Genomic DNA, 27052 nt, shown 5'->3' with positions numbered 1-27052 from the left:
AGGGAGAGGATATTAGCAATCTTCTAACAAATAGGAGAAAAAATGATAAAGTAACAAGTTCTCTGTAAGGATTAGAACAAAAGAACAGTTTAGGCCTAATGAGTTGAGCAAAAGTTAGATTAGCTATAGAAGGGTTAAATCCACGGTTGGTAACAAAAGTGAGCGGAGCAAGTTAAAGTTCGGAAGAAAGAAGAGTCAGAGCAGAGGTTAAGTATGCAGTAAACGAAGGTATGAAATGCAGAAATTTTCTGACAATTAGGCTGATTAGAAAACACATGAGGGGGCTAAGAGAGTCAACAAAATGTTTACGATAAACAGAGGTAGAAAAATGATTAGTGTATTTAGTTTCAAGAACATCTATAAAAGGTAAAATAAAGTTAATTCCCCCATCTAAAGTAAATTGGATTATGGGGTCAACCAATTTGACGAGAGCAAGTAACTCTTGAAAATCAGCATCCTTTTCTACTAAGACAAACGAATCGTCAATCACCATGAGAATTTGATCACCTTAAAAAACATTTTCTTCGAAAGAATGCATGAACATGCCACAGAGAATGGGAGTGAGGATCCTGACCATGGCTAAGCCCTTAATTTGTGTATTGAAATTACCATTGAATTCAAAAGCAGTTTGGGACAGGATGATACAGAATTGACAAGAGATATGTTTTCAATTTCAATAAAAGAGTAGCGAAATTCTAGCAGGTAAGAATAATTAATATCACTAGAAATGAGGATATTAGTGAGAAGAAAAAAACGCATCAAGAGAGTGTATAGTTCTGTAGGAAGAGGAAGGATGTGCTAGTTGAGAAATAGAATCATGGGAATTTTAAACAGTATTGATTTTGTTAGAAGTTATAGATGAGATGGCACGAGCTAAATTGCGAATACGTTTACAGTTCAATGTTAGTAGCAATAGGTCTAAAAACAAGATTAAGTTTGTAAACTTTGGCGAGGGCATAGAAACCAGCACAATTTGAAATAGAAAAACTTACGTTAAGTGTAGTCCAAAAGAGTACAAGAAGTACAAGTTCTTGTACGGATAATGATAATTTCTGATAACAATAAAAAAAATTAAGGGTTTAGCAATGGGCTTAGTTCCCCTCTCCCATTCTTTTTGACATATTCATGTATTACTTCGAAGAAGTTTTTAAACTATTCAAATGCTCATGGTGGAAAATATATGTTGACGGTACGTTTGGATTAGTATTTAGTGATACTAATTTTCAAGAGTTACTTTCTGTTCCAAACTGTGTTAACCCTAACATTCAATTTACTTTGGATGAGGAAATAAAATTTGCTTTACTTTTCTCTAGATGTTCTTGCAACTAAATAACTTGAAATGTTTTATTTATCTCTGTTTATTGCAAACATTTTGTCACCTTTTTGCTCCCCCGTGTCAATTCTAACCAGATAGTCGAATAAAATTGCCAGAAAATTTCCTCATTCCATTCCATGCATTTGTTTTCCGGTCGCTTCAACTTTGTCCTTTGTAGTTGATTCAGCTCTAGCTATACTCCCTAGATCCAAACGTTCCTCTTCCTGCAGATAACTTATTACTTTACCATTTTTTCTCCTGTTTGTTGTTAATATTCTTTTATTTTGTTCCCCTTCGTTTTAGCCTTAGTCCTTTTTAGACCTGTTCACAAAATTAAAGACTTAAAGATTCGGATAGTTTTGATAATTGCTAGGGCATTTACCACATTCTTTGTCACTGCGACCTTGGCTACATCGAACCAACGAGACGGGGTTTAAAATTTAGATTTAAGGAACACGATAGATATGTTATAAAAAATGCGATAAGTCTTTACTAGAATCTTGGGCATCAATTCAATTTCGAGAATACCAAAATTTTTTCCACACTAGTCACATCAGCTCATCTGGATGCCCAGGAATCTTGTTTCATTCATATGAACGCCGATTCCCTTATTAACGAGATTAGTTCCACCCGAACCCTCCATAACACATGGAAATGCATTTGCTCTAATTTGCTCCTCTGATTCGCGACTCAGACATGTTTCTTTCTAACGTTTACAAATATACAACATAAAATATTTACAAATTGAGTTTTAAGTATGCTTTTCTAAAAAAAACTTAGCTGTTCTAATTTTTAATGATTAAAAGAAATCTTAAAAATTGCGCTTAGTTTCCAACTTTAATAATGCTAATCGCTTTTAATTACCAAGCCTTATAACCAATTTAGAAATGAAATTGCATTGTTCTCTCTTTCTTGATTACTTTAAGTAACTTATTACTTTAAAGTAACTTATTACAGAATTAGAAATGCAAAAAATGATGTTCGCTTTTCAGCATCATGCCTTTTTGTACCTTAAAACTCACGTATAACAAACACAACGATGTTATCCTTACTATGCCACTATATTTTTACTATATAACTTATCTCTAATTCCATAAAAATATATGGAAATGCCCTATCCATAGACATTCGTCGAATAATATAGGAATCATTATCCCATCTCTTTCAGTTTGAAAGTTACAAGTGTTTGCGTGCTGTCTTTGAGACGAATGCTTATAAGACTAAGGTTAATTCGTAGTGTAGGAACAGTATAATTCATTCTCGAAAGAAACTTAAAACATAGTTAGAAGAACTGCAACAAGTTTTTTTTTCAAACAATTACTTATGTGTGTGTATGTATTAGCACTGAATCAGTAGCTCTACTCTGATTTTGTTTTCTCTTGAATACAATACCTTCTAAACAGCTATTTAGAAGAGACATAACAATTTTGCTCTTTCTTGAATGCCATATCTTCTAAACAAACAGTTCATTAGAAGAGCCATAACAATGCGGATCTCTCTTGAATAGCATGCCTTCTAAACAACTAATTAGAAGAGCCATAAAAATGTTGCTCTTTCTTGAATGCCATATCTTCTAAACGAACAGTTCATTAGAAGAGCCATAACAATGCAGATATCTCTTGAATAGCATACCTTCTAAATAACTAATTAGAAGAGCCATAACAATGGTGCTCTTTTTTGAATGTCATACCTTCTGAACAAACAGTTTATTAGAATAGCCATAACATTGTCGGTCTCTCTTAAATACGATACATTCTTAACAGCTAATCAATTAGAAGAGCCATTACAATGCTGATCTCTCTTGAATACCGTGGCCTATAGCAGTTATTTCTTAATTAATTACACCACAACAATGCTCTCCGCTCTTAATTAACATGAAATTAAATAATGATGCCTAAAGGATTTTATCATTTAAAAAGTTGTTCTCGATTTTTATGATACTTTTGCACATAAAAGAAAACTATTTGCTTTATTATTTAAAATATCAATAATTAGGCTGAAATAAATATAAACTAAGTGAAAAAGAAAAGTAAGAAAAATCTCGCAAAAGCTTTACTAGAGTATATTATACAGCTCTCGTTTTCAATGGATCAACAATTTTAAGCTTATGTTTATGAGTGAATATACTTCATCAAGGTTTGAAAATGCGTCAATTATAAAATCTTAATTTCGAACTGTAATTAAACGATAAAGTGGTTTAGAAATGAAGAGAAATTTGTTTTAAATAAGTTCATTAGAGGCTTATGAAATGTGGGTGATATTTGTTAAATATGCATAAAATTTGCATTTTGCTTAATTACTGCACAAAAGTTACGGAAATTTCATTACGTCAACAACTCATTAGTAAATGAGAACTGAATAAAGCTGAGGCCAATTCAATTACTACAAATTAGTTTGAATCTAATTACAATAATCAATAAGTTGCTTGGTACCCCAAAAAACTTTATTTTTATGTATTAATAGGTATACAATAATATTATGCATTGCTAACGCAATTCAAATTTTGAAAAGAATTAATATTTAATTGCTATTCAAGCAAATATCTGATCTTCAAATGAAGTAAAAATGCTTTTATTTTTTAAATTTTATATGCATATTAAGAACGAAGTTAATGAACGTTATTGAAGAATTAAGGAGCAAAACTAGTTTGAAGATCTGATTATTATTGCTTCTTCTAAAACCTTTTTTAGTTAGTAATATTTGTATTTTTTTTTTCATTATAGGAAATTATTCCGAACGACTGTTATTACATTACTTGAAGATTTCTAATGAACTGAAAGCATTTATTATTTGTTTTCAATTCGTAACTACAATAAAAAATTGGAATATGGAAAAAAAATAATATTCAAGCATGTGAATTGAAACTAACTGAAGTCATTAGAATGATAAAGGAGAATACTTAAAAAAAAAGAGAATATTTTCGTATGGTAAATAATATTAAATTATAAAATTGTATTTGTGAAAATAAACACAAATCAATGCATCATCTTCGTTTTATCGTCTTACACAAATCAATGCATCATATAAGAACAGATTTTTCTTATCACAAGGCTTTTAAAAGAACATCAGAATTTGAATAAACGACAAAATAAATTTTTTGGAATGAAAAATAGCAATGCAAGCATATTTACTGGTATAAAAAGAACGTTAAACTGTATAAAATATTTCGTAATTCTTTCGCCTCGGAGAGTTTATCGAATTTTAAAAGACTACTGTATTTGAATCTGAGCACCGCGAGCAAAAAGATATTCTTTCAGTTTGAAAAGCCTTGATAGTGAATGCATTGAAACATAAAACCGCCTCAAGATACCATTCCATGCGAACATTTTCTTTATTCAACATACGGAGAAAAGGTATATTTGAGTATAAAGGAACATACTTTACGAACTATAATTTTTTAAAAGTAAAAAAAAAATATTTACGAAAGTAATTGTTTCGAGCGTTTCTCCAAAGAGTAGAAAACACTTATAATTTGTATTTATACAGTAAAAGAAGTAAGTGGGAGAAGGTTTTAAGTGGTATTTTAGTGGATTTGTGAATGGTTTTGAGTTTTAAGCGTTGATAATGGGAAATAAAGATTTTAAATTCACGCTATATTTTACTTGATAGCTTCTAGATGGCAAAACCAAAGTGACTGCCAAATTAAATTTTAGAAATTAATTTAAAGTAAGAAAACAATTTTAAATACCTATAAATACATAATAAAGAAGAAAAGGATAAAAGAAAATAGGAATTAACGAAGAAAAACAAAGAAAATAATAAGTTTTGTTTATTGCGCATAAGCTGGAAATACATAGAACTCATAAAATAAATTTTTAAAGGGGAAGAAAAAGAATGTTTTTTTTTAAAAAAGAAAAATTGCATATAAAAAAAAGGTAAAATGAGAAAAAGAAAGAAAGAAAATAAGGGAAAGATATAATCTCGTCATCAGCTCACACGATCATATCCAAAAAAATAGTGCTTTCTTATATTGTATTAATGTAGCCGAAGCAAGATATATGAATACACTAATGGGAGGAGCTCTAAAGAATTGAAACAAATGTAGAATTTATATCTAATGATATTTGTGCCGCTAACTGAAATTTTAGAGTTTAAAAATTAAGAGCAAAGATAAAAAGGTAACAAAGTTGCAACAGATCATTGTGAGCCAGGAAGAGATGAGTCATGAAGATTAAGACTTCACAATTTCGCCACCTGCATAATGATTTCATTTTATAACGAACATTGAACAGCAGACCTAATTTTCAGGTTAGCTGCTCTCTATGTTCAGCTCCGTAATTTCATAATTTTGAACCCAGCTCGAAGACTAGGGAATTCCTGGATCACCCATTGGGACAAACTAGCTGCTTGGAAGAGGTGGAGGAACTAATTTACATTCGCGTTACATTGAGAAGAAGACTACGGAAAACTTCCATGGTTAGTCTGACGCCAAGGGAATTCTGACGCATGATCCGTCTACCACTGATGATATTTTACGTCAGCACTGCAGTCAGTATGAGTTGAGCACACAACTAGAAATTTTCAATTATGGCTTGGATTTGAACCAGTGTTAACCCTATTCGGAAACAGTCCACCCTCTTCACCTCCGCGATTCCAACAGCGTGATTGCGACAATGTGGTCAGCATTGTGTTTTGACCGTCCTTACTTTCCATATAGTTGGTATTCTTTGTTTATGAACCACTTGGGATCGAACCCTAGTCTTCCAAACTGGCAGCTACGTGAGTTAATCACTGAGTTATCGCGACACTGATCTATATTATATTGGTTATGTAAATGACTATTAATGTGTATGTTTACATAATGACCCATTCAAAAGTATTATTGTAAATATTATAGTAAATATTGTAGTAAAAGTATTGTATATTATAGTAAAAGTATCGCAGTATTACAGTAAAAGTACTGAATTATTATAGTAGAAGTATTGTTTATAATTTGTCTTTTATTTCAACCCTTAACGGTCCAAGAGAACTACAAGTAAAGTGCCAAGTTGGCTACTTTTTCTAAGAAAAAAGAAACTATAGACGCACTATTTTATTTCAGGGGAAATTTATTATTATATTATTATGAATCTGTATATTATTATGGATTAAATTACATCTATTTTATTTTATAGGAACCGACCTAATTCTGAGTTTACGACTTTCAATGTTCAAATCCTCTGCCTTGTGATTTTCAACCCAATCCGAAGGACAAGGACTCTTGGATTGGATTGAAACTCCTGGAGCAAGTATTAAAACAAAATATTCTTCGTGGAAGACTTTTTGATGGAACTAACACACTTTAGCGTTACATGGAGGAAAAAAAATCACAAAAACTTCCCATGGTTGGCCCCGCAAGGGTATTCTAACCCATAATCCGACTACCACTGAGGATATCTTCCTTCAACACTGTGGTCAGGGTGAGCCAGAAGCTGAATTCGCATCTGCCAGCCACCGATGGGATTTGAACCTGGCTCACCTCATGGGGGACAAACGCTCCATCTACTGAACCGCCACAGCTGCATTTATCTTTATTGTAAATTATGCATATATTGTATTTATTTTAGCTAAAATTAAATATGGAAATATAAGAGTAATAAAAATTATAAAAAGATTTTTGCCACCAAATGTCCAGTATTGAGCTTATTAAATAAAAGTGCCATTCAACTTTTATGGCGGCATGGCACTCCGATGTTTATGATTAGCATTTATTTAGGATAATTTAACGCTAAAACACTACTTATACGTATTTTTAAAAACAGTACAGTTTAAATATCGTTAGATTAAAATTATAGTTTATAATCAACTAATAGAAGCTGCTAAACATTCTGTTATTCGCGATTTAGCTGAAGTTTTCTATAAAAAGTATCTACGGATATTTCAAGTCGATCAGAAACTATGTACTTTTTAGAACACTATTTCAGCTTTAAAACACTATTAAGTGTCAACCGTTTCCTAGAAGAATTAAAAGAGTGTAAATTATGTTAATAAAATTTAGTTTCAATATAGTTTAAGAATTGTTCCCTGATATATAATATGATGCAAATAAAAATACTAATAATATCTCTATAGAGTAAAAAACTCAACGTTAAACTAACACCTCAATGTGAAATCTTTAAATTCTAAAAACAATTCTTTGAATTATATATTTTTTTAAATATAAATGTCTTTTCAGAAACAATTATTAGTAGTAATAAACTTATGAAAATCTAGATAAAATTAGATGATAAGCTAAATTGTAAATATAAGGAAAATTTATGTCCTTTGAAACTACTTAACTTTCGTATATTTGTTTAAGAAAATTGATAACCTCTCTTAAGTGTAAAAAAAATGTCAATGAAAATTTTTTAATGACAAATAATTTTATTTTAAAATCAGTATTAGTAAAACATTTGTATTTACCTGGAAATTAAAAATTTAAGAAATAATCTTTTAAAAAATTAACTTTTTTCTAAACTGTTGTTTAATCATTTTTAACTATAACCGAATACTTTTTTCGCTGAAAGATATTGAACTCAGTTGTTCTCAATCGAAATTCAATACATTTCATTCTTGTTCCATAATCTCTCCTTCCACTAATTTTTTTAAACTATTTTTTTTAAAAAGGGTTTTTGTTTTAATTTAAGCGCAGTAATATAAACGCTATAACGAAATGAAATTTTTGAAATATCGATCATTAATAAGAAAATGGTGAAGGTGCTTCAAATAAATTTTCTCTATTTATTTTCTCCATTTATTGAATGTTTATTTATTTTCTCTATTTTCCTATTCCACCTTTTCAGCGAAATTTGATTTCATTTAAAGAAAAAAAAATGCAATATTTTTACAAAATATTTTCCAATATTGGTTTAAAATTTAAAACCATCATATGAAACCGCTGTTTATTCCACATTTTATATACGCCAATCATTATTTTAAGTTTGGGAAAAGAGATAGATTTTATGTAAATTTATTAAATTTTGTGAGGAATTTAAATCAATTTAGTCTTTTGAATAGGATGTTTCATTATTCCATGATCTTGAGAATTTTCATTTATTTGTTTACTTTTTTACTCCTTTTGCAGTAGCATGTACTGAAGATTAGTTTTTAAAACTGAATATGTGCACTTTCTATATATTCCAAAAAACTTTCTATAAAATTGCTCTCTTTCCAAAAATTTAACATTTCATTATTTTTCAAATATCGTCTTATGTTAACAATAATTAAATTAAGGTGTTTATTCAGAAAAAAAATCTCATTCTTAAATCTTTTAAATCTTAGGCATAAAAATATTTTTGCAGTTAAAATTTGATCGACCTTTGCTTGAAATTTCTCTTTTAAGAAATTCTTTTTCTATCTTAACCAACTGTTAGTTCCATGATAAACGATGCCTACAGTTAAAACATTACGTGCTTTTTTCTAAAATTTGATATTGTAAAAGCACTTGAATTGCTAGTTTGTATAATTTATGTCAGTGAATCTGTACAAGTGTAAATTTACAGGATATCCTAAGTTAAACTGACGGCTTTCAAAAATTTATAATAAGAAAACATATATGAACCAAATTGATTGAACAAGCTTTAAATTTTTATTCTCTGAATTTCTGGTTTTAGTTCAAAACAGCTGATGGTTTAAATTTTAGTTAAAAATTTTGAAACTCAGAGGGTACTGTAAATTCCTTATACCGTTCCGATGTACAAAAATTCTGTTCTCTGATTGCACACGTGTTTGAGGTAGATGGTAGATGTTTCAAAAACGCTCATTCTATGAAAAATTTCGAAACGTGGAATTTTTATTAAATTTCTTTGATGTACAGGTTTACTATTCACAGCGTCATTTGTTCAAAAATGCTCGAATTTAAAACAAAAGCACTTGGTGTAGTTGTAGTTCATTTACGTCACACTAGAGCTGCACAATGGGCTATTGGCGATGGTCTGGGAAGCATCCCTGAGGATGATCCGAAGACATGCCATCACAATTTTGATCCTCTGCAGATGGGATGGCACCACCGCTTCGGTAACTCGAACGACCTGCACGCGAAGTCGAGCACTTTACGGTAGAACAGTTTAACGAGGACCAATACCGCGCACCCTCGGTCCCTACGCAGACTAATCCAAGTGGTCAGCCACCCGCACACTGATCGCAGCCAGTGATGCTTGACTTCGGTGATCTGCTGGGAACCGTGTCTTAATGATCAGTCCACCGCTATACGTGCCCTATTACATATCTTCCTGAAGAATTATAATCTTATTAAATTAAATCATTTTCCTGTTATTTACTTTCAAAAACCGTATATATATATATATATATATATATATATATATATATATATATATATATATATATACACAGGGTGTTCCAAAATTCTCTTTACAACTTCAAAAATTCATAACTTCGAAAATAAACAAGACATTTATATTCTGTCTTTTGCATGTATTACTGCAACTAATAAAGTTTTGTTTAGTACACTTCAGCATGCGCACCATTGGTGGCCCTAAGCACTTCCAGTCTGTAATCAATTTCAAGCCAGGTGATGTAAAGATAATTTTGGAACACCCTGTATATATATATATATATATATATATATATATATATATATATATATATATATATATATATATATATATATATATATATATATATATATATATATATATATATATACAGTAGGGAACCGATTATCCGGAACGATCGGGACCATCGCTATTCCGGATAACTGATTTTTCTGGTTTTCTGAATCGCTACAAAAAGCCGTTTTTTTATTGTTAAACCCAACTAAAAAAAATTTTTTTTTGGAAATAATCTTAAAAAGAACAAAAAACGATGGAGGAATACACTAATGATTATTTCGAAAATGATGGTTAGGTAAACATCTTTCAAAAAAGAACGAAAAATCCTAAAATTTTATAAGGGAAAATTTTTTTTTTTTATAATGGTGGGAAAATTTATCGAATTTCGTTCCTGTTTTTTGGTTTTCCGGTTTTCTGATTTCCGGATAACGGGTTCTGTACTGTATATATATATATATAGTATTTTTACCATTTTATTGTAAAAGGTCATTTCAATTCCGACAAATATTTAAGTTACATGGTTTTCTTGTATAAACATGATTTACAAATAATATCCCTATGTTTCTATACATTTCGAAACTAATGATTCTCAGTATTCTAGATTTGTAATATAAATAAGTGTAATGTATATAACAATCATAGTGAAAATGTAACGGAATGCAGTGCAACCAAGATTTAGTCTGCTGACCATTCAGTGTTTGAGCAGTTTCTGTTGGAAAGTTGAGTACACAGAAGCCCACAACAGCTTAAAATAAGAATCAACGAGAAAGCAAAAGCACGTAGAAACTTAATCAAGCACGACTTAAGTGAAGTAGTAATATTGAACAAGGTCTGACATCATAGAAAGAAAGGCATTTATAATATAGATTAAAGTAAAGAATCGAAATCAGAAAGAAAAAGAAAACATCACGAAGTCGCAAAGCTCGACTGGAAAAATTAAAATTTTAAAGGCGTATCGTAGTGCATGCTCTCTGTAAGCGTTGTCCGCATTTTGCAATGGGTGAGGCTAAGTATGAAATATAATTATTTATAAATAACCGGATAAATTCTTAAGCTTTCACAACCATCCGATATGCATTTAAGCTAATTAGAAAATGTGTAACGAATTACTCAAGGCGTAATGCAAATTGCCTAAAACAAAATAAGATAATTGATCAATGAATTGTACTTATTCAATTAGCTTAAATGCATGTAGGCTCTGTGCGTTGTTCCTAAAATGCGATAGGCTGATGATTGCCGATTTGATTATTAGAAAATAATGAAGACTTTTACATTTTGCCTGATGCATTGCGAAATGATAGAGTCGGATAGTAAAATTTCACTTAAAAAAACGTTTTTTTTTCCACAGAAAGTCCAGATTTTTTATTTTTCATGGGAGATAATTGTGCAATAAGGAAAAATTTTTGTACACACTTGGTGGGTTTTAAATTTGAATTTTTAAATATTTATGTGCAACAATTAAATTTGCATTAAATAAGGTTTCCATTATTAAAAAATTCAACATTACTTGTCCCTTAAACGCATTAAATTTTGATATATATCTCTTCAATATGTACGTAAATATGCTATATTTATAAAGTAAATTTTATTTTTTTTAAAATTTAAATTTTAAATTTTATTTTTTACATTAAATATAAAATAAATATCAAATTTTGAAATTTATCTTTGTTTTTTTGAATTTCCCCAGCAACTTTAATTTTTTTTCTAGATAGTTTAAAAGTATTTAATTCCCCAATTTATACTAAAATTAAGAAAACAAAATAAAAAAATCATCGCTTTAAAATAAAAGTTTTTAATAAAAAAATATTCTTTTATACACGTCAGTGTTATAAACATGTTCCGCAAAGATAACAAGCATAGAAGTTCGAAGTTCTGAGAAACCTAAGGAGATTAAACAAGATAAAGTAATATCAAAAATTCTGCGTGGTAAGAAAACTTATTTTTTTTTGGCAGTTAGTTCAGGATAGATTCCAAAAAAGTATCTCCCGGGAGAATTTCCGGATAAAAAGAATTGCCCGAAGAATTTGTTGTTACTGGAATTTTCCAGATTTCGGTTACATTTTGCATTCCTCTATTTTCGTTTCTTGTTCATATGACCCTACTGTTAGAAATTATTTCTTGTTAAAGAAAAATCCATGTCCATTTAATATGATGCTAAATATTTATGCCAATATTTTTTTTATCCCGTTTCTTTTTCTTTTTTTCGCTGACTTTCTCCTCAATTTATTTAGAAGCTATAAATATAAAAAATGCACTATTTAACACATCGCTTTCTAACAATACCCAATAATAATAGTAATTTATTGTAGTACTTCACAATAGTACACGATAATAGTTCAGATAGTAATTACACAAAATTGCTTTTAAAGAAGGAATACATTTTTAAGCCTACTGATTAATTATTTTATAAAGTCAATTCCAAGGAAAGCTGGCAGATATTCAAGATGCCTTACTATCAGTATACCGTATTATTTATTCTACGTAAAATTTTTTTTTTCAAAAGATGTGATTAATAGCCTCCGATTTTCTATTTTTCTTTAGCTGAGTTCAATAGTATAATTAAATTTTCAAAATACCTAATATTAAATATTTCTTTTTAAATTATATTTTATTAAAAAAAACTTTTAATTATTTTTTAAATTGATTTATTATTATTATTTTATTAATTATATTTTATTAAAAATTATTTTTTAAAATTATATAAAATAATTTTAAAAAATAATAAAAAAAATAGTAACACCTCTAACATTATTGTTCCATAAATTACCTTATTTTTAACTATATTCTTTTAATTATAGGTACCGTCGGTAACCATGTCATTACTGTTATTACCAAGTTCATTTCAAAATTATCTAAAAAGAATTTCTCAAATTCAACTATACTATTGAGATAAAGGTTCCATTAAGCAAAGATTTTCTCATAGGAAATACTTTTCATTGCTAATTTTCTTTCAGATATATGGGTAGCTTAAAATTTAAATTGCATATAAAAAATTGTTTTGAGGATATTGAAAATAATATATTAAAATGATGATGTTTATTCTTCAAAATATCAAATAACTAACAAATTGTAGCAGTATTATGAAAAAAAAATGAAGTAATTCTGCCATTATTTGTTTTCAAATGGATATTTTAAAAACGAAACAAGTATTAAAAAAAATTAAAGTCAATTACTACTTAGGTCAACAAAGCAAATTTTTATTTTAGTTACTTTTAATTAAATAATTAAAATCTTTTCCCCCACATGAAACTAAAATTAATTCATTCAATTTAATTAATGGGTTAAAATCTTTGAAAAAACTTTATTAACATCAAATGTCATCCACTACAAGTTTAAAAAATTGTATTTGAACTTGAGAGGATGAATGAAAAGTATTTTATGAACGATTTAAAATTTGAACAAGATATATAAATATGAATATAGAGAGTGTTAACTAATGAAAGGAACTGAAAAAAAAGGCGTGTGGTATCAGACATTTATAAGAGTATGGATTTCTTGACGTGGAACACACGCGCTACCATGTAACGTTCTTTATTAAATTTATCTGACACAGCGAATATAAAATAATAAAATTAAATTTTTAAATGTGCGCAATAAACTATTTTTTGTTCATATAGAGTTATAAGTTAGAAATTATCACTGATGTAATTTTTAAAATATGTGAAAACTGAATCCCTTGTAGTAAAATTTAAAAAAATGACTAACGCTTAACCAATCAGAAAATTCCATTTTGATTTGCCCCCATCCCTATTTTTAATTAATGGATTAATATTTGAAAAAAAAACTGTGCTAACATCAAGTGTCATCCACTCTCAAGTTCAAAAAATGTATTTGAACTTGAGTAGATAAATAAAAATTATGTTATTAATGATTGAAAATCTGAACAAGTTATAGGGAGAGTGTGACTAATAGAATGTGACTAATAGAATGTGAACTAATTGAAAAAATAATCAGCTTGTAAAACTTCATAGCTCATTATTAGTTTTATCTGAATTAATTTTTTGCGTAAATTAAATTATTAATTACCAATGATTTTGGTAGAGAATTTATTATGCAATGTTTTTTTTACGGTTTAATGCCCTCTTAATTCAGTTAAATATCAAGTTTTTAACTGTTTTTTTTAATTATACAAAAAAGTATTTAATTTGTTTTTACCATTCAATTACATCTAAGGTCCAAACATCTTTTGATGGATATAAATTTAGCATTTTGTAATGTAGTATAGATTTAGCGTAGTATATTTTAATATACTTATTACTCTCTATAAATGCTACTTAATTAAACGTAGAAAATTTTATACTTTTTATCTGAAAAGGTAAGGGTAATTAAATGGCTTTAATATCAGATTTTGAGAATGAACTGCTGAAAAATTAATTTTTTGAAAGCAATGCATTTTTCCTCGACGACGATTTTTTCACTGTGCATGTGGGTGAGGAGTAATCAACCATGTCAACCTTCATCTATGAATAGGACCTCCAACATAGAATCGAGTAAACGTGTCTTATATACTAGGGAATTGGCAGTGTGTTTTTGTAGTGGTGGAAATGTAGTGGTTTTATAGTGGTGTATTGCTATATTGTGAGAAGCCGGGAGAGCTGTATTGAGATTACCGTACTTTTTAAGTGCTGATCGTGAGAGCTGTATTAAGTTCACGATAGTGGTCGCTCCTGTGTTGCAATTAGCAGTCGAGTGTATACGTTGTTTGTGATCGACATTGGGAAGCAACAGCGTGAGGAGGACAAAATCGCAGTCACAAGTAGCACGTCAACTGTTGAATGTGGACCATCCTTCGAATTAGGCGTGTTCAAATCGTAATGGGTGTTTCTGCCAAGATAGGTGTGTTCACATGACGTCCGAAGGTCACCCATCTACAATGGTCACCAGGAGAGAGAAGTTATCTACAATGTAAACCTTCATCTATGAAAAGGTACCCCAACGTCGAATCCAGTTAACGTGTCTTATATGCTAGTGAATTAGCATTGCATTTTTGTAGTGGTAGAAACACTACAGTGGATGACTAAGTTAGTAGTTTTTGCAATTTAAGTTAAGATTAATACTAGAAATATTGAAAATTGCTTTTTCACCAAATAAGACTGATGGGTTCAGTTGGGCCCTTTCCAGATGGTTAGTATGTGGATTAATTAGACATCCAAAATCTTTAAATAATAAAATATAATCATTATTAATTTAATAAAGACATATTATAGAGTTAATCAACAAATTTTTATGGTATTTTGTTCGCTTTTTTTAATATTTGACTACACGAAACAATGGTTTTTCAATTATACGTATAGATTAGTTTCTTAGATAATTGAGTTTATAATATTATGTAACTCTATAAATATTAATTTTAGATATGCTGAAATACGCTTCCTTATTTTATGAAACTGGGTTACCTAATCAGGGTTGGCTTTTTGCCGGCTGAAACTGGTTTTTGCCATGCCAGTGGCAGAAACTGGTTTTAACCGGTAAAATCCGGCAAAAACTGGCAGAAACTAAAAAAACGTCTATATTAGTTCTAGTAATTGCTTAATGACATTTTGTTTAAGTAAACTGAAAAATGTAACTCCATGTAACTGTAACAAATTTTTTAATTCATTGTTTGTAAATATACATTATTTTGTTTAGATTACATATAAAGAGTGCAATATATCAAATATTTATATAAAATAAAGAATAAAGTGTTGTTATAATAAATATAAATACTAGATTTTAGTTCATAATATTAAACTCTGAAATTCAGTAATTATTATCATTTAACTCCTAACATAACTGAATAGAGCTTCAATCGTAGTTTTCAAGAAATAGTTTTTTTTTCTTTCCAAGACATGATTTGCATGGCAACAATCCAATTATTATAACAGTTTTAAAAAATATGCAATATATGAAAGTTTCACAAATCTTGCTTGTTCCTTGATGTCAATGCTTTCTAATCCTGCTGGACTTCAGAGAATCTTTTCAAATTTCTCGTTCGTGCATAGCAAATTGAGAAATTGTTTAGGTTTAGAAACTGCATCAAAACTTGTCTTTTGTTATAGATTACTGCAGAGTGCAAACAATGCAATATTTGATTTTGAATGATGATAATTTTGCTAATAAATTGTACTTTGTTTCATATTTAATTGTTTTTTCTGTAAATTATCCATTGTATGTCAATCTCAGTACTTATTTTTATGTCATTTTCTGAATTTCTGCCACTTTCTGCCATGCCAGTTTTAACCGGTTTCTACCAGTGGTTTTAACCAACTCGGCAGAAACTTGCCAACCTTGTACCTAATACACACCAAAGGGTGTCTTATTCCTAAAACTACGTTGGATTATGGTATGCCTACAGAAATACTTAAAAGTCTCTCCCCACATTCTAGGTATGAAGTTCTATGCTGACATTTCTGGAACGCGAATGATTTAATAAGCACTTATATGGGATCAAATTATGAAAAGTCAGAAATACTCAACAGTTAGTAAGTTACTTTTAGTAAGTTATTTTCCAATTTACAGTGCAACAAAAAAACGAGGGAGGTCAAACTGACTCATCCATCTTTCTAGTGTGGAAAAGATTTTTTTCCGATTAATTGCGTCCACAGCTAAGTAAGTACGTAAATTTTATTATTAAGTATTTAAAAAAAACAAGCTAATTTTTTTAATTACTTATCAAACTCATCCCTCTTACAACAGCATAATACTAAGAAAGTATATGTAAAAAAACATTAATAGAAACGACACAATCCTGCGTATTGCAAAGAATATAATTTTTAATGCTATTTAAAAGATTTGTAAGAGTTTCGTAAACTTGAAAAATGAATTTACGTTCGATTTTTAAGGATTCTATTAGGTTACAAACAAATTTGCTCACAAAAGCCTCTTTATCTTTGGAAAAATAATGGGCTTTAAAATTGATGATTTGGGAGTTAGTTTTAACAGCATTGTTATTTGAAGTTTCAATCTATTTTATTCACTTCATAACACAAACTGGAGAAGTTGAGATACTGAATAATTATTTTAATAGTGTGGGAAAATGGTGGCATTAAAATAATAAATTTCTTTTTCACCTTGTTTGCAAACTTTAAGTACAGACATTTCTTAAATTATGTGGATAATATAGCATTAAGAGAAAACGAATTTTGTAATGAGCTTAGTGATTTAGTTTTGCAGCAAAGTAATAAGTTTTTTGACGATTTGTTTTACTGATAATTTGTTTAAAAAGGAGAAATTCTTCATCGCAAATTCTCTCTCCCCTCTATAAGTAGTTTAAAATTTGAAGTTTATGAAAAAGTGAGTTCAACCAAACCTAGAGTGAGCCATGAAGTTTTAAATACTGAAAAAGAAAATTTCAAAATATCAACATGAATTCAAAATTTTAACTATCTGAAATTTTTAAAATTCAATTTCGTATGAACTATTTCAAGAGATTTTGCTCAATCTTAGTATTTTGTGATATAAAATTATATTCTTAAAAATGATGCAAAAAATTGTATACCTTACAATTTAAAACTTTCTCTACCATCATTAAATAAAATAATAAAAAAATAAATAATTACTAAAAGTTAATTTTTGCATGGAATTATTTTGGTATTGACGAAATTTATAATTACAAGTAATCGCTGTAAGTGAAACTTGGGACACCTAATTGGACGCCAAATGCTCTACCTATGAGTTACAGCATCTCATTTCTAAACAGAAAAATAATTTCATAGACATATATACAGTATACAATTATAAAAATGAAACTTCGTATTTTTTGAAAAACAAATCTTATTTATCAATTCTCTTAAAGTTTAAATGTTGATGCTCATTAATATGATTTAAATAGATCCAAAAATATGAAGCAAAACTCTAAATGATTGCAACATTATTAACACTTTACATTATTACTTAGTTCTAGGAGGCTTCGCCCCCTGCTCGCTGGCGCTCACCAACCCCCGGAACTGCTTTCACAGTTCATTTCGGATTGCTTCGCAATCCAATGCTCGCTTTGCTCGCTCATTGGATACGTTCTTAACGTCTAGTTTTTGCATACTTTTTTGAACACTGAAGTTCCGAAAACTTTTCACTGTAGAAAATTCTAAACCTGTACATTTCAATATTAATTTGAAATTGCAAACAGTTCACATATTTTTCTTAATCACACTATTCTAAATTTCAGTTGTTGAGAAAAGTAACTGTTGTAAGTTTTGTTTTAAAGTCTTTCCCACCAGAGGGCTAAAGCCATGTGTTGTAAAACGATATGAAATAGTAGTCTGCCACTGAACGCCGGATGTAAGGCATCGGTCTTGATGAAGATAATTTTGTATTTTTAATTCTCTGAAGGGCGCCACCTTAATAATATGGAATTTGTAAAATAAATGTATAAATTTTTGATTGTTGATGAAGCCCATCATTTTGTGTTTTCATCAGTGTTCAGAAGCAGAACAACTATAAGTTTTTTATTTTATCACAAAAAAATAAAATTTATAAAAAACACAGAAAAGAGTAAGAAAATGAGTATAGTCATAGAAAGAGTTAAAATTATAATATAGTATTTGTCAGTTAAAATAAAACTTTTTGTTTAAATCATTGCTAACAATTCAAATTTCTCCGAGACAATTCTTAAGTATAAATTAAGGTAGTATTGTTAAGTTGAAACACAATATTTTTAGTTTTGATGTCAACAGTACAATTAAATTTTTCTGAGGCAACTCTTAACCTCTAAATATTATTTTTTTTACGTACACATTTCTAAATGTCAGTATTCAACCACTAAACAACTTAAAGTCCTCAAATTTAGCATGATGTTGTAAAATGTAATGAAAGAGGGTCATAGCAATAGCATAGTAAAAGTAAAATTAGTACTGTAAAATTAAAAAAATATTTTTAATCAATGAGCCAAGTTCTTCAAGAAGCAGTTGTAGAAGTGGGTTGTTTATTTAAAACTTTTTATAGAATTTCTTTAAGGACACAATTGTTAATTTGGGCATTTGGCGATACAACACTTTTAGAATTGAAGGATTTGTTACGTCAAGCGCTTAGGTGTCATAATTTTGATCTAGTTGCGCTTCTATGTCATTTTGATTTATGTTGCTAAGTTAACTTTCAAAAAATTCTATGGCTTGCAACAGCATTTTTATTTTTTAAGTTGTTTATTTTTATTTCTTTTAGAATTCGTTATTTTTTTAGCGAAATGTTTTTTAACCTAACAGAATTCTTTGCCGACTGTTTTCTCTATGAATGAAGGAAATAAAGTAAATATTTAACTGTTGTGAAAAGAATCTTATTTAGTTGTACAAAGTACTTCAGCCAAAATTTGGGAGCCACGTAAGAGAATTATATATATTATATCAGAAACACATCATTAAAAGGCAGAATGCTTTTTTGTTTTCAAAACAAAGCAAACGTTGCCACCGGCGGAAAAGAAATACAGCCAAAATTTGGGAGCCACGTAAGAGAATTATATATAATAGATGTGCAGATTTTTTTCAATTCGGCACAAAAAGCAAAAATAGCATTAAGGGGTCCAAACTTTGGATCGCTCTCCTAACCAAACTATTACGACCATGTCACCCAGAATTCGGCTATACCCTATATTTTACAAGCAGAAATTCCGAATCCATCGAGGTAAAAGGTATGTTTATTCAACGAAAGTACGTTTTTGTGTCTAATTTCGCTACTTAAAATATTGTCTGCACAAATCATTTAGTATATTTAAGGTCACCCTTCTCAAACCATTAAGAATCAGTCCTTGAACTTGAAAATTTGATTATTAGATCAAAAGTTATTTAGGGTAGTCCGTTTCTTTGGCGAACTGTCCATTGATTATTTCTTTCTCTTACAGTTTTTCTTTAATTTTTTATTTAAAGTTAGAGGTCATTTTTTGACACTAATTTTTAAAATTATTTCTTTAAATCCTTATAACAATTATATAAATTGTTTTTGACATTAATGTTCTCTAAATCATTTTTCACATTATTGTTTAAATTTTTTACTTGTTCTAAATTTGTATCACATTGAGTTTTGTGTAAAAACTTTTAGAATCTAATAGAATCGAAATTGGGCCTCAAAATATAATCCACTACAGAACTAGAAAAAATCCAATACAAAACCTTAAAAATAGGGTATTATCCAATAAATCCTGCGACAACGTATTGCTCAAGACACATAATACATTTTTTCTGACAGAAGGATTTCTTGACTTTTCATGGTTCGTTAATTCTTTGGAAACGTATGCTTGGTTAAATTCTTTGTTTGATCCATTTTGTAACATCAGTTTACTCAGTTCTTTTCATTTTTTTTTATTAAATGTATCCTGTATGAATAGCTGGTAAATACAAGGTTGATTGCCTTTACTTCGTAGCACATATTTTTCTTTGAGGAGAAAATATTTCTTTTCTGTTACTTTTACGTATAAATATCAAAAAAGTGAAAAACGTGCTTGATGGTTATTCTGTGTCACTATCTTGTTATTTGAAAACCGGAGAACAATGAGCAGTAGTTCTAGAAATATATTACAGGCTATTTCAATTTCGGATAGATTATCTATAATTTCGAATTTTTAGAAATAATTTATTTAAATCGAAAAAATGTGAATTTAAACTTTGCTCATTAGGATCCAATCACATTTTGATACTTTAAACTTGTATTTGATTCCTAACTGATTTAAAGATATTTAAGAAAAAATTAAACTTGATGTATTAAGAAATTTTAGAATTAAATTTGATGTATTAAGAAATTTTAGAATAAAATTTGATGTATTAAAAAAATTTAGAATTAAACTTTTTTTAGAAAGAAAGAGAACGCTAAAAATTTGTTTGAAAAACTAAACAATTTTCAAGTTTAACTCCTAGAAAAATACTGTGTAAAATTTCTAATTCCTTTGTCCATTACTAATCTATATATATATTTCTACTACACGGCGACAAAAAAAAGCCTAATTAGAACTCTCCGAATGGCAACGCTAGAAAATCGACCAATGATTGCCGCTAAAAATGTCACATGCCAAATCTAACTGAGATGGCTCAACATATAGCGCCTTAAAAACGGAAACTGAAATTACCACAGAGAGCATAAGCAAGGCAGAAGTGAGTAGTCTTTGTCGATAGATCTCTATTTTAGTATTTTGTCGAAAGCGCTTTTTTTTCACGAATTTATATATTACGAATTTATTTGACAATTTTTGATTTACATCACGAATTTATTTGTTTTACTAGAAGGTGCAGGGTTTTCCATTGCAATTCACTTATTTAAATTTTTAATCGATTTCAACCAAAATTTTAACCTTTTTAAAGAGATATCAGTTTTAGAAATTTTATCTTAAGATTTTATACTGTAACGCATTTCTAATAGGTTTAACGAATTACATGTCATTTATTTGAATTCAAATTTATTTTAATGACTTAGTATTTACTAAAAAGATGTAATTTTTCTTTTTTTAAAAAAGTGTGGATTTGAATGATTGTTTTGAATTCTTAGAATTTTGTGCATTTCCAATGTACCTAAGTTAGTAGCGAGCGAAGCGAGCTTGGTTTGCGAAGCAAATCATATGAGATAGCGTAGCAATTTTCGGGGGTTGGCGAGCGTTAGCGAGCAGGGGGCGCAGCCCACTAGTATATTAAATTTTACTTCAAAGGAATCTATGATATAGATCGCTTTGAAACAGTTGAATAGAATACACAGTTATCTATTGAAATATTTGTCTGTGAGAGGAATACATAAAACAAAGGAGATGCTAGTAAATTTAGATATGCCATTAGGTTAGCAATAATGGAAATAATCAAATAAGTATGAAAATTGTTAAAAAATAACTTAAAACCACTTTTTCAAGAAAACAAAAACAGCTTGACGAAAACGTAAAATAAACGCATGGGCATTCTATACTTAATTTAAAACAGCATAAATTATTTTTTTAAAAGTATGTATCTCAAGTGCTTTTTTGCACAGAATTTACAAGATGAAAAAATAATCGTTTTTAAAGAAAATATTGCAAAAGTAAGTGGTTTTTTGGTTATTCACTTGAGTTATAACTTTTTCGGTTTAAGCATAAAGAAGAAACAAATAAAATTATATGAAGATAATACTTTTTTTCTCTCGACCACGTAGAAAAACATCTCTCTCAACACAAAATAGTTTTTGAAAAAATGAAGTTTATCGATGCTGAAATGTAGCAAAATGTTTATTTTCTTTTAAACAGTGAAAGCGTACAACTAAATTTTCTTTCCTTTTTATGCCTTTTTTTTCTAATTTTTATTATTGTTTGTTCTAAAAACACGTTGTATAGATATAAATTCTTTATATATCTGAAATATTCTTTTTATAAACTTACTAATAGAATAATTTTTCTTTTAATGGGTTGAAAAAGACAATAAATCTGTACTGAGTGAAATCATGCACAGAACTGGAAGTCACATACCGACAAAATAAATAAAGCTGAAATAATGCCTTTTTTTTAGTTGTTTTCAGTTGATACACTTCCATTTTATTAGAATGAGCAAAACGTATTTTTAGAAGTTCATTTCATTAAAATAAAGATTAACTGTATTCAGCGTAATTTAGCTATATGTTGTTGCTCGAGGCCAACTCATAATAGACAAAATTTACTACACTCAAAAAAGAGGGTAGTTTTATCGTTTATATCATATCGGTTTACTAGAAATTGTGTTTTTAAAATTATGGTTTTTATTATCACGTATTTAGTAAATATTACAAAACTATAAAGTAAATTTAAGTGAATAAATTATGTTTATGCCATGCTCTAAGGTACATTGATAAAATTTCCAAATTTTACTACATTTATCACATTTTATAACACATTATAAGATCATTAAAATCATTTTAAATTAATTTTACCAAAATCATTACCGAAGCTCCTCGATAAATAAAAAATGAGATTTTTGGTGTTCTTATAGACCCAGAAATACATAAATTTTACCGGATTCGTATAGTTTTGATAACACTTTTCTTTTCTCAATGTAATAATTATTGAAAAGGACAAAGAGAAAATAGAACAAAACGGAATGAAAAAAAATGCAAATATTCTGATAATCAAAAATATAGAGAAAGTACAAGAAAAATTAATGGAACCAACAATTAAGTAATTAAATTTCAGGTAACTAATAGCACCAATTTGGCTAATAGTAGTTCATGTCATAGAGGCAAAATTGAAAACAAAGCAGACTCTTCTCTATTTTGCAGTTTGTTATATTTAATGCTTTAGTTATTTTTATCGCAATTTTTTATAACCGGTTTTTAATTTTTATGACATTCCTCTTGAGATTGATCCCTATTTATCAACCTTAACTTATCTCTTCAAGAATGAAGCACAAAAACTCAGACATTATAGTGGATTGTAAGTAATAAGGGACGGTTAACCAATATGGAACGCAGTACGAAAAACATCAAAACCCATTTGATTGTCTGTTGAAATTTTGATATGAATTTACAATCACCTTTTTTTCTCACTTCTTACAGTGATCAGGTAGGTTTTTATGATTAAAGTTCTTTTTTCTTATTAAATTTTTGATAGCTTCTCGCAGAAACTCTAAAGTACTTAGTTTTTTCTAAAGATCTTCTGTGTCTGTCTTAGATAAGTGTTTACGAAATGTAATGTGACAAAACCGCGTCAATGCAGAAATCAAAATTGATATCGATTTTTTATCTAACTATTGAAGTAATATTTACGTTTTAAATAAACTGCATTTTAACAAAAAGAAATTAGTGAATCCCTATTTTTCATGAAAGTATAGTTTCCTTCCAATAAAGAAAGTAAATAATCATTAAATTTATTGACCTTAGCTTTCGAAACAAATATATTGATTTAAATACTACAGAGTAGTTAGCAGAAAATTATTCACCAAAATCATTAAAAAAAAGTTTAAACAGTACTTCATTCACATTTTAAGCGAGTTACATGTTATTTTTTAAAAACACTTCCATTATTTTCAAAAAAGTAATTCACTGAAAGTAATACATGAATTCACAAATTTTCTTTATATCGTAAAAATGAAAACCATTATCTAAGACATGAGCGATAAAAATATGCAGTGAATTTAAATCCCTCATTAGTCAGTGAGGAACGTTCTATTAAAATTGCTTTTTACTAATATGGATAAAAAATATTACATTCATTTTTAAAAATAAGTACGTGTTTTTAATTTTTGAAAAGGTCAGGAAGATGCATTTCACAAAGTTATTAAAAAATTCGATGAATAAGTAATTGCTGAAGGGATCTTCACTTACAGCAACATAGTAAGCAAAAATGTTTATTATATCCGACACAGTAATGAAAAGCTATTTTTTCATAAAAATATAAATTTATTGCGCTATTCAAAATGAGAATTTTTGTTAAGTCCTTAAGGCCTTTAATATTCTTAAACATTTATTAAATACAACTTTTCTATTGAAAATGGATTTTTGAATTTAAAAAAAAAAATTCTCTCGATGAAATAGATTATCATGGAATAAATTATAACTTAAATTATTTTTTACATCTACTTCATTTAATACAAATAAAATACAAAGTGTATGCACTCTTTTAGAAATACACCTTAGAAATTCCTAGAATACTTTTAGAAATTCTTTGAATACACCTTAAAATTATAAATTTTGTGAATAAGTATTTAATATCAACTTATAAAAGTTTCAAGTCAAAAGTTTTGATTACTAATGATTGCTAATGAGAATTTTTTTGATTGGATCGTTGAAAAAAATATATGGCTTGAAATTATAAATTTTGAGGAGTAATTTTTAATATCAACTTCTGAAAGGTGTATTTTTAAGTCAAAAGTTTTGATTGCTAATGATAATTGTTTTAATTGGGCAGTTTAAGAAAATAAATGTCTTTAGATAAGAAATTCTTTAGAGCAATTTTTTATATTAACATCTAACAGGTCTATTTCTAAGTTAAATGTTTTAATTGCTATTTCGATAATTTCTTCAGTGCGGTATCAATTAGTATGATAAAGTCGTGGTGACTCAGAGGATAGAGCATTCGCCTTCCAATGAGGTGAACCAGGTTCGAATCCGAGCGATGACTCGGCGATACGAATTCAGCATTCAAATCACACCGACCACAATGCTGACGTAAAATATCCTCCGTGGTAGACAAATCATGGGTAAAGTCCTCTTGATAGGCTAACAGTGGTAGGTTTTCGTGGTTTTCTCTTCCATTTAGGGCAAATGCGGGTTAGTTTCATCAAATTCTTGCAATACTTAATTCAGGAGTTCCCTTGCCTTCTGGATTTAGTTCAAAATTACAAGCATACGGAGTTGAACATTGGTAGTCGTAGACTGAAAATTCGGACGGCTGTTCAACGACTTTTATAATAATATAATAATAATTTGCAAGGTACTATTTTAAAAAGTGATTCTTTTAAAAACTATGCGCTCTGCATTGCAAATTTATGAATAGTTCATAGCAGCATAAAAAGAAAAGAATCGCTTTCATGTGGTAAATCTTTCTATTAATGGTAAGATAAATTGCACTAAGAAATAAAATTTACATTTTGTGGCACTTAACCTATAATTATCTAAAGGATGACCAGATCCGATTGTGTAGCTCTGAAGCAATAGCAAACTATCGAGAGATTGAATTTCCTCTTATCTTAGATTCAATTTGGAAGCACTTGACTACAAATCTTGTAATTATTTGTTGAAATGTTTGATCAGGCGTGTAAGTTTTCCACAAATGCAACAATACTGCATAATATATCGGGTATTATTCATTGTATGAAATTATTGCACAAATAATGGTCGACTGCGTTTACAGCACTTATAATGTTGTTTTGAGAATTAAATAACAGTTGAATTGATAGTAAATGATAACTATTTAAATAGTTTGATTGATAAACAGGAAATAGTACATATACTATTCAACATTAAATACAAAAAAGTACATTTCTTTTGCTAGGAGGAGTAGATTACAGTGGGATAAAAAGTTTTGAGGGGTTTATGAGTATCATAAAAAAGAGATATTTGCTAAATGGTAATGTGATTAAAAACGTTAAAACTAGATAATTCAAAATTTAAACTTTTAATGCAATTGTGAATTTTTAATGTTTACATTTTTAATTTACCATTTCATGAATACATTTTTAAAACACGACTATCAACACCTTAAAGTAGAAAAACAAGTGTAGTATCAAAGGAATTCAACCATATCTATTCATAATGCTTCTTTGAAGAATTCGACAAAAAAATGTATCTGTGAGCGAAATCAAATATCCCGAGTTTTAATTAAAAAAATTGGGTTTTGCAGTAATTTTGGGTCAGTTTGCTGGATTCAAAAGCTCTAATGCTAATCGAATGTTGAACTTAATATATTAGTCAAAACTAGTCAACTCTAAAATAATAACATTATGTTAAAACTACTTTTTTCGAAACAGGCTTATAAGTAAAATTTAGTAATATACCAATGCTTTACTTCTTTACATGATGAGGGTAAATTGAAAATTCTCTGGTGTTAGTTTAAAATTATATTTCAAGAATCAGCTTATGGATTAACTTTGTTAGCGTGTTAATTACAAGTTAGTGCTTTAGTACAAAAGAAACTTTTGTATTAACAATTTAGTGGATGATAAACGAGTAGATTAGCAAATATACAAGTGAATCAATTAGTGGCAGATTGTGTCAATGAGAGAGTGGAATGAGTAAGCATGCTAGAGAGAACCGTATTGAATAAAAAGAAGTAAAAGTGGACAATTGATCAGATGCAAGCTAGTCAATTGATTACACTGGTTTGTTGCATTTATCCAAATACTTGATCTTGGCCGGGATAGCCTGACATTGGTGACATTTTAAGTCTATTTTTTGTCAAAATGTATAAGTTTAAAAGCGTTATATATAACAGGGTTATCACATAAACATTGCGACATTTCTTTTGGGAAGTTAGGGCACATCATCAGTATTAAAATTGCAGAGTAACCCATACCCGGAAATGTCGTCATACTAGGCTGGGAGCGCTTTCCCTATTAATACTAGTTCAGAAGCCCACAAAAAAAAACAGTTCATAATCGAGAAGTGCCTTGAGTGGTGTTAAATGACATTTCCGGGTATGGGTTACTATGCAATTTTAACTCCTTAGAAATTTGTCGCCACGCTTATGTCATATCCTGTTATATATAATGATTTTAAACTTGTATATTTCGTCAAAACATGGACTAACATGTCATTTAAAAGATCTGTGGCCTGGGCAGAGAAACCAATTACAGATTTGAAATCAGCGATAAAAAAGTATCTAAGATGT

General features: G+C 28.9%; 2 long non-coding RNA genes across 7 annotated transcripts in view; one reads left to right on the top strand and one right to left on the bottom strand.

Moving 5' to 3' along the window:
* LOC107445494 (uncharacterized) overlaps positions 1-6908 on the top strand; it is an 81668-nt gene extending 74760 nt beyond the window's left edge. For 2 of the 3 annotated variants that reach the window (XR_006225183.3, XR_001584267.4), the window contains one exon: positions 4039-6113. This is a non-coding gene — a long non-coding RNA (uncharacterized LOC107445494). Of the gene's footprint in view, positions 1-4038; positions 6114-6429 lie in introns of those variants that run through there. The other variant, XR_006225182.3, reaches the window with a different exon arrangement.
* Positions 1-27052, bottom strand: part of LOC107445485 (uncharacterized) — a 78972-nt gene that overhangs the window by 16513 nt on the left and 35407 nt on the right. The window lies entirely within an intron of this gene.

Source organism: Parasteatoda tepidariorum, chromosome 7, assembly GCF_982258835.1.
Source record: "Parasteatoda tepidariorum strain Cologne lab strain chromosome 7, Ptep-v5.0, whole genome shotgun sequence".
Classification (NCBI taxonomy): Eukaryota; Metazoa; Arthropoda; class Arachnida; order Araneae; family Theridiidae; genus Parasteatoda; species Parasteatoda tepidariorum.
Note: the sequence above shows the minus strand (reverse complement) of the source record. Positions and strands in the feature narration are given on the sequence as shown.